The sequence below is a fragment of the Thamnophis elegans genome, chromosome 10 (genome assembly GCF_009769535.1).
Source record: "Thamnophis elegans isolate rThaEle1 chromosome 10, rThaEle1.pri, whole genome shotgun sequence".
Taxonomy (NCBI): Eukaryota; Metazoa; Chordata; class Lepidosauria; order Squamata; family Colubridae; genus Thamnophis; species Thamnophis elegans.
This window is the reverse complement of record NC_045550.1, coordinates 26,370,156-26,389,763: the sequence shown is the minus strand read 5'-3', so window position 1 is coordinate 26,389,763 and position 19,608 is coordinate 26,370,156. Positions and strand designations below refer to the sequence as shown.

General features: G+C 39.8%; 1 protein-coding gene across 2 annotated transcripts in view; it reads left to right on the top strand.

Annotated features, from left to right (window-relative positions):
- DNMBP (dynamin binding protein) overlaps positions 1–19,608 on the top strand; it is a 59,982-nt gene that overhangs the window by 26,866 nt on the left and 13,508 nt on the right. The window lies entirely within an intron of this gene.

Below are 19,608 nucleotides of genomic sequence, written 5' to 3'. Positions count from 1 at the left end.
ATTTCGCTTCTCATCCATGAACCTAGAGAGCACCATGGACTCCACAAAGAAAGAGGAAGTAGTAGGAGTCTATGTTAAATTCAGCTCTATTCTCTCACAACGTATTTCTGGTTTTTAAGATGCACAATAATCTAAAGTGCCTCTTGCTCTTCCAGGATCTTTGGCTGGGGCAAGTATTTACAGAAAAGATTTTTATGCTCAGTATCTCATAGTGTCTTTCCAAGAGAGGTCCCAGACTGGGAAGAATGGGCCAGTTTGGATCTGTACTGGGATACTTGTGGGGAAAATACATTCTAGATGTCCACTTTTCTTGCTTACAACTGTAATCAGATCAAACTGTAACTTGAGCAGTGATATGGTGTAATGCATTAGTTATAAAAAAATTGCCTTAGTTTTTGAACATGCTGCTTACTCACTGGCTGTTTCTGTGCAACAACCATGGCGTGACAATGTTATTACCTCAGAGCCACTTAACTTGTTTCAGGTGTTAAAAAAGAAATATGTAACAGTAATGGGGAAGCAAATTCCTTTCACTCCTCACCCCTTTTACTCTGATTCTATCTGTTAACAGTGAAACCCTGCAAAAAGAATGCAAGCAGGTAAAGAACATGCAAGTAGTCCTCCAAAATGAATACTGTATTTTGGCCAAATGCCCAAACAAGTTATTGTATATAGCCTACAAACCAGTATGAAGCAGAATGGAACAGCATTAGCAATAGCACTTAGACTTACATACCGCCTCATAATGCTTTACAGCATTCTCTGGGCGGGTAAAATGTCAGTATATTACCCCCAAACAATCTGGTTCCTTATTTTACTGACTTCAGAAGGATGGAAGGCTGAGTCAACCTTGAGCTAATTAGGATCGAATTTCAGTCTATGGGCAGTTAGCTTGCAATACTGCATTCTAACCAGGAGGATCAATATCAATTAACTAGAAATTGAGAGGGGTTACGGTTGGGGAAAGAATGAAAATAATAAAGATGCTCTGAATCTTAGGAGAATAACTTGCTGCCAGTCACCGTGTGCATAAATTATGATGTGCAAATGCTTTTTTCCCATTTTTATTGACTAAAAAGCTATTAGCACTTGGGAAGATACACTTAGAAATGCCTGCTCTCTTAAATCCACTGAATAAATAAGCAGTTTGGCTCATCTGATTTCTTTGCAGAGCATCATAATTGTTTATTGTTGTTTTTTGGTGCTTTTCTCCTATTCCTGCCCTCTCTCCAATAATGATTATGTAATTTTGTCCATTTTTATGAGGCACAGAGACTTGAGACAAATAGACATGGGCAAATAAAAGAATTAGTGATCATAGAAAGACAGAAAACATCTTCCCACTATCTTCTTAGAAAATCTACTAAGCAGGTGTTTTTGTGTTTTTCTTTGAAATCTGTGAAATTACATGGCTTTCATATAAACTCTTGTATTCTGCATTAGATGCCACAGTTTTATTTTCCGAAGTTTAATCATTTCCATGCTAATTATCAGGAGCTTAAGAGTGTCTATCTAGGCTTGAGACAATGAATTAACTGAACTCTGAGATATGAAAAGCATTCAGGCCCAGTGCTGTATTATTTGCTATGTATTTGGATTTGTTGGTTGAAATAGAATGGGTCACGGGGAAACAGATTGATGCGGGATATCTTAACAGTCAAGATTATCAGTGTTTCTGCTACTAGAAGACCGGAGACATCTAAGAATCCAGAGTTTTGGCAATTCTCCAAAGCTGTGTGCTTTTCAAAAATATATTCCCACACCCAGAGAAGTCCTTGGTTGATACAAACACATAAACCACATGCTTAGCTTTCCTGAACCTACGAGCCCTAAAGAGAGGTCATTTTCCCTGCCTTTAGCATTATAAAGCAGAGAAGCCGGTTTGGGCAGGGCACTGATCCAATCCAAACTGTGGTATTCTTGTTACTCATTACCTGCCAGCAGCAGGGAGAGGCTTTTCTGAACTGGCTGCCTATTGGGTACGAAGGTTACACAGCTTCTCTATGGTAGGCAGTTAGTCAGCACCGTCTCAGGGGTGAGGTGCAGGGAAAGGGTAGTTATGAAGGAACGATGAAGTTCTGAGAAAGGAAAGGGGGTGGAGTGGGATAAGAGCATACCAGGAAGGATATGAGCATTTATTCTGAGTCCAGAAATCAGATAAACTCTCCGGGACAACAGATCTGTCTGTCACAACTTCCCAACCGTGAGTACAGAGACTACAGCTCTGAAAGAAGAGGACAGATTTATAAGGAACATGGGCAAGATGGTGGTAGTGAAAACTGGAAGAGCGAGTGTAGAAACAGGGACCTGTGTGACACCATCAGACCTGTGAAGAGAGTCTGTGACCATTTCAAAAATGGGGATAGTGGACACAGGGATGACAGCGTGACCAGAAACTGCAAGGACTATGTGGAGGAGGGTAATCAATCCATGGACCAGAAGAAAATGAATCTGTTGTTGGAGCATGAAACAGGAAGCAATGGTTATCTGGAAGAAGACGGCTACTATACAGACTTTGAAAATAGCACCCAAGTGGTTCACAAGAAACCTTCTGTTGTGCGTAAGGATGGCCAGGATGCCGATTTCAGATTCTCCAGAAATGCAGAACATTTGGATACAAACTGTTGGAAGGAAAATTTGAATTTCTGTGACCGTCCAACAGAGGGTTGGAACTCAGGTGGCCATACCTTGGATAGGAATGATAAGAAGAAAAATGACAGATATGTGGACTATAGCACTGACTGGAAGTACTTTGGAAAGCCAGAAAGGTTATTCATGTTGTGTGAAGTCTCCCACAACGCCCAACATTCAGGAGCAATTCCTGGGAGCTGTACCATGGATGTTATAAGACACTCTGCCCTAGAAGATCCACCACCTTGGTCCCTGAGAAATGGGAATGGCAATCGGGAGTTTGAACCTGGGTGTGAAATTGCCAAATCACAGCATGCGGCATATACCAAGAGGATTGAAACTGCAGCAGGTGCACAGGTCAGGAAGGGTGGGTGTCCCAGGACACGGGCAGGACGCTCAGACTGGAATCTGGACTGGGAGGATGAAGCTGGAAGGGTAGGTGGCACAGAAGCCTGGCAACGGAACAGCTGTTACCGTCGTACTGCTCCCAGCGTCCTCCGGCACCATATAAAAGGAAAGCAAGGTAAGTTATGGGAATTCATCAAAGGATTGTGGGCCAAACTCTACAGTTCTTTGGATGTCCACACCTTCCCCAGATAAGCAGCCCTAAAACAAACAGCTGCATTTACCACAGCATTGGGAAATGAAGAACCGCCTGTCATTCATCAGCTATTTTGTAGAAATTAAATAATTGTTTCTTATACCGTAAATAATCTGTATACATTAGGGTTATATTCTTTTCTGCTTGCCCTTTCTCTTTCCTGAATGGGATAAACAGCTATTACTACAGCACTAGTAAAATGGCCTGCTCCCTTTCTCGGTATGGACTAGCTTCCAAAAGAATCTTCATGCTCAGGACTAGATCCTGTGCAGTTCTTTGAAACTAACTGTGCATCTCGTTTATTGGTTTATTAGTTAAGGTGTTGAACAAAGAGCCTGAATCTAGTCCCCCACCCATCTACCTGTCGGGGCTGTTGTTGAGGGAATTAAGAAAAAAGTGGTCTGTATATAATATTCATAAATTTCAGAGTTCTAAATCTAAGTCAGGTGTGGATAATTAATTTTCCCAAGGGACCACATTGAGAAAGTAGGACTGCTGTGAAGGGCCAAACCAATAAGGCTGTGAAATGTGTAAGCATGCACGCAGGCACTTACCTAAATTGGAAAAAAAATAGTAGTCGCCTTCAAAATAAAAGCAATGTAGTTGTTTTGTGTGCATGTATACAGTTATATAAATTTAAGTTCTAATTTCTCATTGAGCTCACATGGGCCAGACAGGAACAGCTTAAGGGCCAGATGTGCTCCAGGAGGCATAAAATGCCCAGGTTTAGTCTAAGCAATACATATGGTAAAAAATTCTGCAGAACCTCTTGGAAATCTTAGGCTGTGAGATTCTTAAATGTGTAGAATTGAGAGGCAGACCAACTCCCAGACAATCATGGAGAAGTCTCCAACTGTCATGGAGAAAATGTGTTTATGTGGTCGCTAGGAGTCAAAAACAACTTTATGGCACATCATTAATTAATCAACTCTCAAACAGTTCTAGGTAGCTTATATTTTAAAATAGAAAACTAGCACTAAAGAAATGTTAGATAAGTCATTATGTAGAACAACTACCTGGTTCAGACATGAAGTTTTGCCAACATTTTGTTAACCAGGACTTCTTGTTAAATTACAGCATGTTAACAGAGTGTGCTAAACTACAAATACATCATATTTTAATACCAAGTATAAGCCAGCCAATACCTTTTTGGGCTGCAATCTTACCTTAGATTATCTTTCTCCAAACTGGCATGTTTTTGATATCTTTGCAACTTTAATAATTTTCAGCTAATTTATTTGAGAAAATTAATTTAGATGGATTTTTCATTTACTGGTGAAGTGTTTAATTTGCCTTTACATGAAGCTTGTTTTGCCTGCTGCTTTGAGCTTATCCTTTGCAGCAGTAGCACTTACCTGTCTTACAGAATGTCCACTCACTTTGATGCAGTTCGCTTGGATTAGCTATAAGGAAGTTATCTGTACTTGAATTGAGAAATGTAGGTGAGAAATGCACTGAGTCTTGTTTTGTTTTCTTTGCTACAAACCAGCCCAATTTTTATTTTCGGCCATTGTGCTAGATGCTTGCCATGTATAATGCTGTAAGCAAGTGTTATTGTTCCTTTATTGCCATCAGCGTGTATTGACATTTGCAAAGTGACTCAAGCAAAAGATCATGGTCTGGTCTTGTTTATCTTAAATCCTCCCTTATGGGTTCCCTTGGAATCCATTCCTTTGGAGTCAGGGGTGAGTTCTAACCGACGTTACTGCCAGTTCGCTCGTGTGCACGCTGTGCACGTATGCGCAATTCAATAGAAATTGTTCTGCGCATGCACAGAACTCCAAAGCAAGATGGTGGAGGCAACTGCGGCAACCAGGGAACCAGTTCAGAGGCATGGCCAGCTGGGTCACTGCTGGTTCTGTAACCCAGGCTGGCATACCACTACCGGTTTGGCCGAACCGGAGTGTAACAAGGCATGGTGTGGACTCAGATTTGAAGGCAGCATTGTGCCCTAAGAACTGATGAAGTCTTTCTGTATTATCAATCAGATCTTAGATTACAAAAGGGGAAGCAGAGCGGATGTGTGAATAAAATTTGGGCATTTGGCACCTGGCATGTATTTGTAGCATCCTGAGGTATTGAGATTTGATCTTCCCCGAAAGCTTTTGAGAAGCAAAAGGAATGAGGGAAGCTGAATTTACTTAACAACCATGATGATTTGCAGAAAAATAAGGTTGCAAAATTGGACACAAATTACTAAATGGTCACATCACTTAACAACAGAAGTTCTGGGCCCAATTATTAAGTTGAGGACTACCTGCCACATAGTTTTCATCATTTGCCCCTTCCCAAACAGATATTTATGCGTCCAATCTATACATCTTATTACTTTGTGTGTTCTGGGTGTAACACTTAAGTTACTTGTGTTCATCTGCTACTGTAACACACAGACACACACACACCATGCACTTCTATATACCGACATTCTACCATGTGATAGGTTATTATCTACTTCATCTCTCATTACTCATTTCTTGCTTCTGCCTTTATTATCAGTTATACAATGCTCAGTAGACAGTGGCCTTAGTATTTCTTTCAGGCTACAAAAAAATTGCCTACCTTTTAATAAAGCAAACAATTGGACCCACCTTCGCGTTAGTCTGCCTAGAGTGAAATTTGTAGCCATTAACCAGAAGCAGTGATTTCTGCCAGTCTGAAACAGTGGAATATCTGCTTTTCTTTCCCTACAGTTCATTATTATGCTTATAATTATGGTTATTACGCCTTTAACTTGCCTTTCATTTAACATTTCTTTGTCATGCATTCTTTGACTTTCTTTAGTTCAAAAAACAGGTAGCTAGGACTTGAAGTACTCTTGTGGCTCTTCTAATGAGTTAGATTGCAAAATGTTTGGTCATTCCTTAGTCATTCCTTATCTGAACATTAAAAAAGGAACTGTGATTTTCTTTATCAGCCAATGAATATTGCTCTTACAGGTTCCTTTCTAGACAACCTGGTGGAGGTTATTGGCCTTAATCTTTTCTCAAACAGGCATTTAATCCTCCTATAGCTGTTTGTCCATCTGCCTCTATGCTGTTTAAACCTTTTTCAGATTTTCATAGTTTATAGCAGCTAAAAAGGCTGAGAATGACTAATGAATCTCCCAACTTCCTTCCACGCAGAATTCCAGAGACTTCATAGTTCAGTTTCCACTGGAATAATATAGAACTTTGACACATTGTATTTGTAATCCAAATTCTAATTAGAGCAAAAAACACTAAGTCAGTCTCAAAATGATGGACTGAACGTATGTATGTATGTATGTATGTATGTATGTATGTATGTATGTATGTATGTTACATCCATCCATCCATCCATCACGCACACTATATATATAGCATTTGTGCTGATAAATAAATAAAGGGAGACTAGGATAGATCTATTTCAAGCAGTGACGTGCGGTGACGGTTACCGTTGGTGAGGCAAGACCGCAGCAGCAGCGAGAAGCAACGTCCCCAGCACTGTGTCCGACAGGCGTCTTGCATTTATGGCGGACATAAACGCGAGATGCCTGTCGGACACAGTGGCGGGGGTGTTGCTTTTCGCCGCCGTCGCGCTCCACCGCCTTGCCCCCCCCGCCTCCTCCGCTATTTAGCTCTCATCAACTAACGTTACCCTTACTGGGATTTGAACCTGGGCTGTTTTTACATGTTAGGTAGTTGTATTAGCCACTAAGGCACAAGCTCTCCTCCCTTATCAGCTGAGCTAAGGAAATAAGTAAGTGCTATGTCAAAGCACCTTGTATGCCCAAATATAGGAGGGAGCATACTGCTTCCTCCTTCCCATATTTGGGCATACCAGGTGCTTTGTCATAACACACACACACACACACACACACACACACACACACACACACATTTATGGCAATAAATTTTTTATTCAAAATTCTGATCCAAGATACCCTAAGACAAATAGACACCTATTTGTCTTCATAAATAACAAACAACTGAATTATGTGACTGATATTAATGACACAAGTAAAGCTAATTTATTGATTAGGTTCTAATTTATCACATTTCTATTTTCTCTAAAGATTATAAAATAAGTCAACTCCCAAATTACTCAATACTACAATTTTAACAAGAAACCTGTCATTTGAAAATAAATTTTAAAATATATACTGATTAATATGAGTACTTATCGTATATCAGATTTTAAGAATAAATATGCAGATCTCTGAAGATCCCATCCAGCTAAACTACCATTCTTTTATTTATTTATTTTACTGTTTCTCAGAAATACAAATATTTTCTCCTTTGCTCTCTGAAGGTTTCCCTTCCAAAGTTCAAGGAGAGTCTTCCAACATCAAGACATGTTATTCTTTCCAACCCAAAGCATTTGTCTCGGGCCTATCACTGTGTAGCCCTTTGTAAACAGAATAGTACGTAATCAAAGTTGGTATAGGAAGAGACAGCAGTAAAAGAAAAATCTACCTCCTTATCAAAAGCTTGATTTAGGGCTAGATCAAACTAGGACTGTAAAAGAAGGCAGCATCCTGAAAAATATCTCAGTCCCTATGGGAGATGCAACTGGACAGTGGCTTGAAATGTGAGCACCGGTCCATTCGAATTTCCCTCCTCGTCATATGAAACAGAGCACATGGACACCTTCAAGAGGTTAGAAAAAATCCAAAACCCATATTCTGCATGTTTTACCCACTTTGTTTTTTTCAATACAGTTTCTGACTAACCATTAGTTACCAGCACATTCACAGTATTCCAGACAGTCATATTCATACCAGTGCAAACAATATTGCAAGACGCACCTGTGTTTGTCAGCTGTGTCATATTGTTTGTCTGGATTAGTTTTGGATAAAATAAAATGAAGAACTGGGACACAGCCAGCTAACTTGCGTGACAATTATCTGAGAGTTTGAGACTTGCCAGTTATCACTAGCTTACATGCAAGATCTGGCTAACTTTGGGTTAGGATGCAGAGAATTATCTGATGGAAGCCAACACTACTTTTAGAAGAAGGTGTTTCATACCTTCTTAGGCAAAGAACAAAGTTTCTCATACCTCAGTATAAAAATAATTCTGAGCAAATTAGTTTTCCTTATTGCCAGCTTATACACTATACAGAACCTAAACCCCCATAGCGTGCTGCATGAAGCCAATCACTGTAGTTTATTAGCCAGTTTTCAGCATGACTAGTAACTCTAACCATTATATTCAATAACCATGATTAAACCATAACTTGGTATGGGTCTTGTTCTTTAAGATTGATTTGTATTTTAATATGTTGTAAACCATTCTGCAAGTTTTTTAAAAGGCATAGGATATGTAAATTAAAACCTAGGTATAAATATTGAATTATGGAACAATTCACCCAATGAAATACTTAAGATTTAGAATCTACTAATGGCATATTGATGCTTCGTGAGTAATTACCGTAAGCATGTCTGGCACATCTGCCTTGTTTCTACATCCTTCTAAAGATGATTTGCTATGTTGGGCAAAGATTCCTACTGACGGGCTGTGAAAGATGCACCCGTGTATGCTTTACCTGTGAATCAGAGGATGCGGTGCAAGATAATTTCTAATAATTTCAACTGGTGAAAGATTTTCTAGGAAAAAGGTGCTTCTATAATCACTGAACCTGCCTCATAACTGTGCATGACCTAAGCTCAGAAAATCTTGTTGCAGCTCTGCTCACTAAGAGCTTTGCCCCCTTCCCCCTTCTTGAGTGGGAAATCCTGACAGATTTCTAAGGGAAAATGCCTCTTGGCAGAAAAAAATATTTCCTGTCATGGCAGCTGGAAGAGAGCAAACTCAGTGCCTAGATTCACAGGTTATACTTAGCTTATCTTACCCAGCCTTGTGCCCTTCAGGTATGTGATGCAACATTGAGCAGAACTGCACTTCTCCAAACGGGGGGGCGGTTTCATTCATCATAATTATAGCATAAACCGTGGCTTATTCAGCTAGCCACAAGTGGGTGTGTTGGGATCACATTCAAGCAATATACAAGGCTATAACCTGCGGCTTTTTAAACGGCTGTGTTTATCTTTGTACAACTCAAAACCAAACCGTGATATGTATGAGCCCAGCCACTCTGTGAGTAGGACTTCTTCTATGGCTGAAGGAATACCCCAAAGAAGGGTATCAACAGGTGTGCAGGAACCAGAGTTTTGCAGAAGAGAAAAACAGGCTAGGGAGGGGAAATCCTAAGACTGAATCAATAGGGTGGGAAATTGGAGGAGAGAGGAGGAATGAAACACAATATCTTGGAAGGGTATATGGTGGACTAGCTTGGCAATATTTTGTTACAGATTCCAGTTCTAGAAGTCCAGAATTATATGCTGAGAGTTACAACCTATTGATTCTTCCGGGTGCCCCCCACCCAGTCCAGCAGAGATTCCTCTCTCCCACACCCTCTCGTGCTTCTGCCTCAGTTCAGTGGAGGCTGGTTCTTTGTCTCCTTGTTTGCTCTGCTGCTTTTTGGGCAAAAATCAACAAAGCCTGAAACAGAAACTTGCTTTCAATTAGATATTGTGGCCGTGTGCATGTCAGACCCATGGAATTTTCTCTTGGTTGTAGTTTTCTGGTTATGCTGGGCAGAAATCCTGGGATTTTTTTCTTCTGCTGCTGATGTAGGAGTTATTCTACTCGAAGGGTCCTTGGTGCTCTCTGAGCTTGACAGGCATTTCATTACCAAACTAGGTAACAGCGTCATTGCATTGATGATGCTACCTTGTTTGTGTAATGAAACCTATGCAGGAAAACAAACAAGCTCAGAGATCACCAAGGACCCTTCATTCCGACCTTGAACTGCAAATATTCTCCTTTATCTTTATTTTATCTTTATTTATTACTTTGGTAGGTTGCACCATTGTTTGTTTCACTGCTGCTCACAGTGTGTGTACATTCAGGAGCGAACCACACCTTCTTGGAATTTCTTATACAGTGCACTTGCTATTGACTCCCTCAGAAGGGGAGGAATATGCAAAGAACAGCAAATCCCAGCAGACAGCTTGCTTGAAAGACAATGCAGAAGGCTGCTTTCATTTGGCCTTCCAAGTTCACATACTGGGCTGGATGTTTCAGTCTTGCTCTTAATTGATGGAATTGTTCCCAGGCTTTTTCATTAAAGGAGGCCTACAAAGGGTGTGGAGCCTACACTCAAGAGGGCCTTCAGTAACTGCTGCCAGATTACAGTGTTGCTTAAGAACATTTTTAACACAGTGACCTTCTTTTCCCAGTAGTTTCTGCCCATCTGATCAGATCTAATGGGAAGAAACCCTTGGAGTCCCATCCTTCAGGATCCATAGGAGTATGTCTTCTGCAGCTGTGCCTCTCCTTTAAAATGATGTTCCACTTAAAGCCAGATCAGTACCAAACTGTTGACATTCAAGATTAACAATCAGTACTGAGAAATCAATGATTGCACTTTTTGACGATCAGGATGGTGGTGATGCATCTATCCCGGCTTTCCTGATTCTCTCAGTGGCTTTCGTTGCCATTGATCATGGTGTCCTTCTAAACTGTCCTAAGAACTTAAGACTTGGGACATGGAATTGTAGTGATAGTGCTTCCTCCAAGTCTGATTCCATTTGATGTTGATGGGGGCCTTGGGGGTCTGTTCTCTCCCTGGTCCTATTCAATATATACCTAAACTGTTGAGATTTTCAGCATGGGTTGAAGTACCATTAATATAATGATACCAGTCACTCTGGTATCTCTAACCCAGTGGTAGGTTTCAAAATTTATTAGAACATCTTCTGTAGGTGTGACCTGCTTTGTGGGAGTGGCTTGCTGGCCATGTGACTGAATGGGAGTGACTTGGCAGTCATGTGACTGGGTGGGCGTGGCCAACTTGTAAAATGTGGTGAGACTCACTTAACAACGCTCTTGCTTAGCAACCAAAATGTTGGCTCAGAAACTCTGGCATTTGAAGCACGCAAGTCTTAAAGCTGTCAAGTTACAAGACCCTTGCACCCCTAACCTTTTAGAAAAAAAAACCCAGGGGTGTTCAAACTTGACAGCTTTAAGACTTGTGGACTTCAACTCCCAGAATTCCTCCTCCAGTCATGTTGGCTCAGGAACTCTGGCATTGAAGTGTGCAAGTCTTAAAGCTGTCAAGTTACAAAACCCTTGCACCCCTAACCCTTTAGGGAAAAAAAACCCAGGAGTGTTCAAACTTGACAGCTTTAAGACTTTAAGGTTTAGATAGGACTCTTAGATGGGACTCGGCCAGGGGGATTGGTGAGCCAGCCAATCAATGAGTGGTGGGCGGGGCAAGCATGGTGCAGATGGGCGGGAGGAGCTGTAACCGGTTCTAAACGGCATGGTAGATTTGTGGAACCTCTTCTATAGAAGAGGTTAGAACTGGCAGGAACCCACCCCTGCTCTAACCCTGGCCGATGAAGTGATATGGTCAAGATTCTTTGCTAAGCTGAGAAGGCTATGGGATCTGAAGGAGATTCCATTTAACCCTAGCAAAGATAAGTGGCTTTGAGTTTTAGGGTTCCCATATCTGGGCACTTCCCAACATTAACTCTGGTTGGGTTAATATGCCACCAGATAGAACCAGTGTGCAATTATGGAGTCTTTCTGGACTTTTGTTTAAGGAGCGGGTAATAGCAATAGCCAGGAGGGCCTGTGCACAAATCCATTTTGTGCACTAATTTCACCATATCTTGGTCCCCTCCCATTTGGACTCTTGCAACATGCACTAGATGGAGCTACCCTTAAACATCACTTAGAAGTTACAGTTGATTCAGAATTTAGCAGTGTGGGTAATTATGAACACATCTCAATATGTCCACATCACAGCTCATTGATTCCCAGTCAGCTTTCAAGTACAATTCAAAGTGCTGATTATTCTGTATTCTTGGTACAGGGTTGGGTTATTGCAAGATTACATATCTCTGATTGTTCTACGCATTCCATATGATCTGATATGGTGGAAATTAGGATGGCCTTGCCTTGTATAAGGCATTTAAAACTTGCCTTTTCCTTTCAGGCATAGATTGTTCCAGGGTGATAGGTGAACTCATTTTTAAAGATAATTGCTTTGAACAAGATTGGCCTCAAATACACAATGTTTTGAGGAGTCTGTTATTATTGTTTTAACCGATGTTGTTTTGTGGATCATTTGTTATTCTCATTTTAAAGTGGCATTAGCTGCTGGAGTCATATTCTACTATTGGAATTGGCATATAAATAAGTAAGTAAGTAAGTAAACAAAGAAACAAACACCTCCAAGACCTGGATGTTTTGGAAATCTAATCCCTGCAGTAGGCAGTTCTTACTGTTCAGTCTGTTTTCTTCTATGTGTTAATGGCTAGGTAGTTTTAGTTTGGGACATTGATTATTCTCCACCACTATCACACCTTCTGTATTATTGTTAAGATGCTCAGAGCTCTTTTGGAATTGAGCAGCCTATATATTCCAGTAATCATTAAATAAACCAATGCAGGTAGAATTAGCTTCCATTTATTTCTTGTAGTGATTATGAAACAGGAAGATATATATTAGTATCTGGGTTTGTTTTTTGGGGGGGGGAGGGAGGGACAAGGTAGTTATGTGTGTTCCCAGTAAGCTTAGATTGTGATAGGAACATGCACGTTTGCATTCCTATCTGTCATACAAACCTTGTGAGACCAGTGCTTTTATTTTAAAAATTGGGTTGTTTTTTTTGTTGTTGTTGTTGATTCTTCTGTGACTGTCAAAGGGATTACGGTTCAAAATCTAGCTGCACAACAGAGACCACATTTAAGTTAACAACTTTACAATTGGTGAGTTCTTCAAGTTGTGTGAGCATGAAGAAAAGGGATGGGAAGAAAATATCTTCCTTTAGTTTTATGCTGTTACAGAAACTCAAGTGATACAAGTAAGTGATGATAGAAACTAGCAGACCTGCTGGATTTCTCTGCTAGGTAGCGGTTAAAGTACAGGAATTTTGCCAAGAAAAGAAGAGATAGTTTCACTGTGAGGCATAGCAATTTGTGTAATTTTTGTATTTTAACAGCATGCCTTTACTAAAAACTCAGAAAAATGAGTTTTAGAAGAAAATGTATTGTAATTAGGGACAAAGCTGGGCAACAGTTGCAGAGGAAGGCAACATCTTCTCCATGCTATTGGACTGGCAACTTTGTGATGACCAGGTAGTGGAAGGGCCAAAGGATGGCAGTGCTTGGTTCATCCTGTATATTCTAGCAGGAGGACACTTAAGAGACAGGGATTTGGGAGGTACAAGTGGAAGGGCAGATATGAGGGATGCTCAGAGTCCAAACATGAAAATATCTCTCCCTATCTAGTTGAAGAATTTTAGCTAATATTGACAGAATTGAGATAACTGGAAAAGTTGAACTACTGAAACCTCCTCTCCCCTTAAAACAGTTGCTTAATCAAAGTCCTTGTCAATCAAGTGTCTATAGTATTCTTTATCTTCCCTATATACCACCAAATTATCATAATTTAGACAATTAAGGATAATTCTAAACCTTCAAAGAGGTTTAATAGCAGCAAAGAAAAAAGATAATGAAGGGAAAGGTCCCGTCCAGTAGGGGCCTATGCAAAAAGTATTTGGCATCCTTCGGTGGTTGGAGTTGATATGCAGTAAGAATTCAGGGTCCTCACAGGATTACATGTTGACCTAATGTGAAATCTCCCTAGCAACGCACAAGATATTTTGATTTCTGTAAAACTATATATACAAAAGCTGTTGGCCATTGCGGTTGCCAGGTCTGAATGAAGTATTACATTGGGACAAGAAAGTTGTTGATGAAAAGACAAATAGCACTGAGCAAAAGGACCGGCCTATGTGAATTCACACAAATTGTGGTGTTTTCACTGCCCTGTAAATGTTGCCTTCCCAATGGCTTGCTTTCAGCAATTAGGATTGTCTGCCTCTTTTCACACAGCAAATTCTTGACTGAAACAATACTTCTATATGCATGTGTCTCTGCATTGGTCACTGAGAGTAGGCGTGATACACACACTGCATGCCGGTAAATTTCCAGTCATGGAAGACAAGAGGGTAGCAGCTGCCAGCCACATTGAAATTCAGCCCACTTGATCAGAAGAGTAAGATCTGGCACCAAGAAAACAAACCTGCTGTTGTGCCAACTAATGCAGTGACCTCTACCCATTGGGTCTACTGTTTTCTATGGCCTTTGAAAATAATAGCATTTATTGTAAAATGCTGTTGGTAGGTTTCCAAAGAGAGAGGAGGCTGTTTTCCAAGTGTCATTTGGAGAACTCTAAAAGAGGGATGGCAGTTTGCTTTGATTTAGTTATTGATACATTTTTTCTAACACATGTAAAATGAGGGAAACACTGTTAGAATCCTTGGAAGTGTTTGATTGCCATCATGCCTGGGGGAGCAATTGCTTCCTTTCATTTTACACACCCCTATGCATGGGATTATGGAGTTATGGGAAAGAGCCTCGGGAGGGACGCACAGGAATGTTGCTGGGAAGATCACGTGACACTCCCCCTTTAAAGACTCGATGCAGAGGATTTGCCGGCGGGGGGGGGCGGTGGGTGTTGTTCTGGGACCCAGGAATCTCCATGTGAACCTGAGGCGGGCGGGGGTAGGGGGTTGAATTAGACAACAGCAGGTGCAGTAGAAAACCAGGAATCGTTTCAGGACGAGCTACCAAGGAGGAGCCAACCTGGATCGCACATGTGCTGTCTGGAAACCTCTTTTCCATGTCGTCGAAGTCCAGCCCAAAGTAACTTTGCTTCATATTAGCACTGATTCACTTAACGGCAAAAGACGATCCTGGGTCAGGAAAAAAAGCTCTCCGGTTGTTTTGGTTTAACCGGCCGCGCCCCAGCTGTATTAAGTTGTGCAACTTAATACAGCTGGGGCAAGGCTGGCCAAATGTGGCCCTTAGCTCTTTCCTGTTAAGATCTGCCTTCGCCCAGCACTGCCCATCGGATATCAAAACTTCTTCTCCGACCGTCCCCGAGGCCTTGTTTCAGAGGAAAGGAGCCTCGGATCTGAAGAATTGGGGTGGTCGTGTCCACGGCCGGATATTCCCAGCTCCGGGCTTTGATGTTGCTCCTGATCTAGATAGCCTCTCCCTCCCCGGGGCTATTGAGATGCTAATAAGCCAAGAGCGAAGGGCTGCGGCTGTAGGGGTCTGCTTTGTTCTGGCTACCCTCCATTCCTTATCAGGGAGAGGCTCCGGTTTGGAACCGCCAGCGAGGACCGGGATGGCCTCTGCATTCAGCTGGCCGAACAGCGTAGGGAGGTGATGGCAGGTAGGATCGCGGGTGGCAAACGGCTGGGTTAGGGCTGTGCGCTCAGGGGCTGAAGTTGATGCGAGCCACTCTCGGAGCATGCTGCGTGCTCCTTTCGGGCGAGGCCACGCCTTCCTCTCTCCCCTCTTCCCAACCGGCCCGGGCTGCAGCCTTACAGGCGCGTACGGAAAGGCGCAAAGGCACCGCTCGTGTTTCCAGCGCTCCCCGTAGGAGGAAAGCCCAGTGATGGGAGGCCAGAAGCCCTGGAGTCGTTGGAGGAGAGGAATGGCCCGTCGTTTTTGTTCATGGCCGCGCCGCTGGGTGCCAGTCCTGTCCTTAATACAAGCTCAACGCATCTTGCGAAAGCTCATTTGCTCTGGCGTGTTGGCAGACGCTGGGTTTTGTTTTCTTTGTTTCTTCAAAGAAACAAAGTCGATCATATTCAAAACTCCCTTAATATTCATTTCCTTGCTGTTATAGTCCAGTGGTCTCCAACCTTGGGAACTTTAAGACCTGTGGACTTCAACTCCCAGAGTTCCTCAGCCAGCTTTGCTGGCTGAGGAACTCTGATAGTCCATTCAAAGGTGGTCTCTGATTCTCGGTAATCTTCGTTAAATTCTACTTTATTCATCCACATTTCCCCCACCCCCAGGAAAAAGTAGAATAGTGCTATGCATAAATCTGTTATTACAGTATTTCCTTTGTGAGACTTTTAATATCACTTTCTTTTGTCTTTCCCCAATTTATATGCCATATTTATTCGCAAATCCAGAATTTATTTGTTTTTTATAATTTCATCTTTATTTGCATCTCTCTCTTACTGTTAATATAGAAATAGAAGTTGCCCTATAAAAGCTTAATTTGGCGAGTAATAGTTACCATCCAATAGGTGTCATCCTTGGGTATTTTTCTAATTCTTCCTTTATTTATCTCATCCAAAATCATTTCTATTTTTTCCTGCCTCTTCTTTTGAAGTTCACTATTATATAAAGCATCCTTTTAAAAAGCTTCACTTACATCCCAACCCATTCTTACTTCTGTGTCCTTATTAAGATTATTCTCAAACAATTATTTTAACTTTTTTTGTAGTCCTCCACTATTTTTATTAATAGCATCTGATTCAATCGCCATGTAAAAGAGCCATTTTTCTTGTAAAATTAAAGACAGTTGTTTGTGATCTGAGAAAATCTGTGTCCACCTTATGAACAATAGTAGCTAAACCTTTGAAATCCAAACCATATCCTTGAAAAAGATCTGTCTTTCAGTCAAATAAGTACATTCCTTTGACTCAACATTTTTAATCTTCATCTATCAACAAGTTCCAAATTATCCATTAAATTAAAAACGCATTTGGTAGTATACTTAGTGTAGGGGAAGTGTATGAAATGATTAAAAAGATTAAAACAGGGAAGGCACCTATTCCATATTCAGGGCCAGCTTCTTACTATAAATATTTTGAGGATGAGCTTTTACAATAATATTATTTTACAGAATGAAAACATTCTTGATAGCTGGGAGGAGGCTAATAAGCATTAATACTTGATGGCCAGCACTTGACTTTAGCAAGAAATTATTGGCCAATATCTTTATTGAATAATGACTATAAATTGTCCAATTGTACAAAACTTTATATTCATGAAGATCAATGTGTGTTTTTATCTAAAAGACAATTACAAGATAATATTAGAAATATTTTGGATATGCTGAAGTATTTGGAGTAACAAAAAAAAAAAGCTGCATTGAAATTCTTAAGACGCAGAGAAGGCCTTTGACAATTTGAATTGGTTGTTGTTTTTTTGTTTCCAAGAGTCCTGGAAAGAATCTTGGAGATAATTTTATTAAATGGGTAAGATTTACCTATTTAATCAGAAATAATTGTAATGAAGAACTAACAAAAGCTTTTGAGATTCAAAAAAGGACAAGACAAGGATGTCATTGTTTCTAGTCTTGTTCATTTTAGTTCCTGACTAATATTGAATAGAGAGAGACATAGGACAAGATCAAAGAGTCAAGGGAATTAAGAAACTTCTAAGTTAAGGGTGTTTATGGATGAATTAACATTAGTTTTGGAAGAACTACCTAGAGAGAGTAGAAACATTAATGGAAAAACTAAAGGACTTTTGTTTGCTAACAGGTTTTAAGATTAGTGATCATAAATCAAAGATGTTAACAAAAATTATGAAATTAGAAAGTTACCAATAGAATTGAGAGAAGAAAATTGGTATTAAAATTGAGAAAAATGTTAAGTGGGTATTATTATAACAAATATCAATTGTATATTATTTCAAACTAACTGTTAAGACATGAAATTAAGAAGGCTATGTTAAGATGAGAGAAATTAAATTTGTCATTATTAGGGAGAATTTCTGTGCTAAAAATCAATGTACTATAAAAATTGAATTGAATTTATTGAATTTATTGCATTTATATGCTGCCCTTTTCCCCGAAGGAAAACATGCTTAACATACAACTTTAGATATAAGTTAAATACCAGGTGTTACAAGATGCAAAGCAAAGAGGAGCAGTGGGGTTACTGAATTGGAAAACGTATTTTGCAGCTTGTTGTTTGGTTTGATGAAGGAATGGATGTTGCTGTGAAACAAGCAGCTTTTAAAGTTATAAGATCATAACCGGGGATTAGGATGGTATGAATACTTATGGCATAATAAAAGTAATGTTGATTTTAAAAATCATTTTATTGGATGTGCCATATTGAGAATATGGAATAGATATAGACCCGGGTTGCGTCTGAAACATCTCTGTGGATCTCAGCACAAGAAGCATCCAAAGGCAAATGGGTGATAGAAAATTCAGTGAAATATAAGATTAAATCGAGAGAACAACTATAGCAGAAAAATACAGTTATCAATTGTTTTCCCATTTATAGTTATCAGAAAGATTCAAATGGATAAAAAAGACTTACGGTATGGAGCAAAATTAGGCAGAATTTGAAATATAATTTGAGTCAACCTGTTATGGTCAAATGTTGGGACAACCTGATTTTATTATCTTTTTATGGTGATTATTAAGCACTGTGGTCATTAAGTGGATCGCATTATCAGTTTTGCCTAAAACCAGAAGTAAATGTCGCTGTATTGCCCAATGTCTAAAGTGCGGTCATGAGACCATGGGGATGGATGACCATCAGAACTTCAGGATTGGGTCACAACTCCCATTTTCCATAACATTTCTTAATGTTAAATGGTCTCTTAATGACCGGTCCTAAGTCAAAGTACCACACGTAGAGAGATAGAAAGATTGGATGCTATCCACCATGGTGGAATAATGAAATTGACAAAACTTGCTATGGCAGACAAACTGAAGATATAAAATATGTAAACTATAATAATAAAATACCATTAATTAAAATATAATTGTATTTTTAACTGTGGTGAAGAATATCAGGAGCTACTTTCTTTGTAACTTTATAATCTTTAATTATTTTTCAGCTCTTTTATTTCCTTATTGCACTTTTCACTTTTTCTATTATTTCTTTCTTTTTGCCTCTCTTTTAATTTGGTTTGTATTTGTTCCTGTTATTGTTCTTCAAAGATTTAATAACAATTATTTTAAAAAATCCCTAAACATTAATTGCTGCACTCAAGCTTTACAGTGACAACTAACCATTGTTCTCAGGATGGTAATGGGATAGTTTAGCATTCTTTTAATGCTCATTCCACACAGTTTTCTGAAAAATTAAACAAGGGACTTCCAAGCAGTTTCAGAGCTGAGGTGGTATTCTCTTTAGTGTGTTGCTACGAAAAGAGTATTCATGTCTACACTTTCCCATTCTCTCGAATCTCCCAGACAACAACGGTTTCTTTAAGTCTAGACAAGCAGAAATCAGCCCAAGAATGATCCATCTGTTCCATTCTAGGATAGTAATAAATAAGGATTGTGTTGCTTCCATTGATAAAAATTTATGATATTGTTACACTCCCTGAATTCATTTTTGGAATGAGCAAATAAGGACCATTGAAGGAAGAATTGAACAACCCTAATATTTTGTTATCCTTTCTCATTTTTATGATTGTTGTTGTTGTTATAATGGATCCATAGCCCAGTTCCATTTAATATGAATTGAAAAATAACTCCTACTGGGTTAAGAATAAATACATCTATTGTATCATATCCTTTCCTCAATTTCCTTTTCTTTGAAAAACTATCATATACAGCACTTAA